This window comes from Penaeus monodon, chromosome 21 (assembly GCF_015228065.2).
Source record: "Penaeus monodon isolate SGIC_2016 chromosome 21, NSTDA_Pmon_1, whole genome shotgun sequence".
Lineage (NCBI taxonomy): Eukaryota > Metazoa > Arthropoda > Malacostraca > Decapoda > Penaeidae > Penaeus > Penaeus monodon.
The window spans coordinates 11,924,965-11,925,329 of NC_051406.1; positions in this window are offsets into that span (position 1 = coordinate 11,924,965).

Below are 365 nucleotides of genomic sequence, written 5' to 3' on the forward strand. Positions count from 1 at the left end.
TATGATGAGTTTCATTTTATAATTGTAGAAGCAAGAATTCTACAAAATACATATTCAACAACAAGGTTATTCTTAGTACGGTGTTACTGGGGATTCTGTTCTTAAAACCTTCTCAAATAGCAGATTTAACGTATATATGTTTGATGTAGGTTTGAAGCAGGTTTAGTTTCTAATATGCTTAGCATTTGAGGCCCTTATGTGGCTTTAGATCCTATATATAGTTCATAGTTTTAAGTAAATCAGTTCAACGTTAGTCGCTTTTTTCACTTATATGTTGAAACGATAGGATTTTAATCAACTTTTTCCTTTTTCAACAGGTACTTTGTTTTCCTACATGAAACGAAAAAAATACATGCACGCGCACG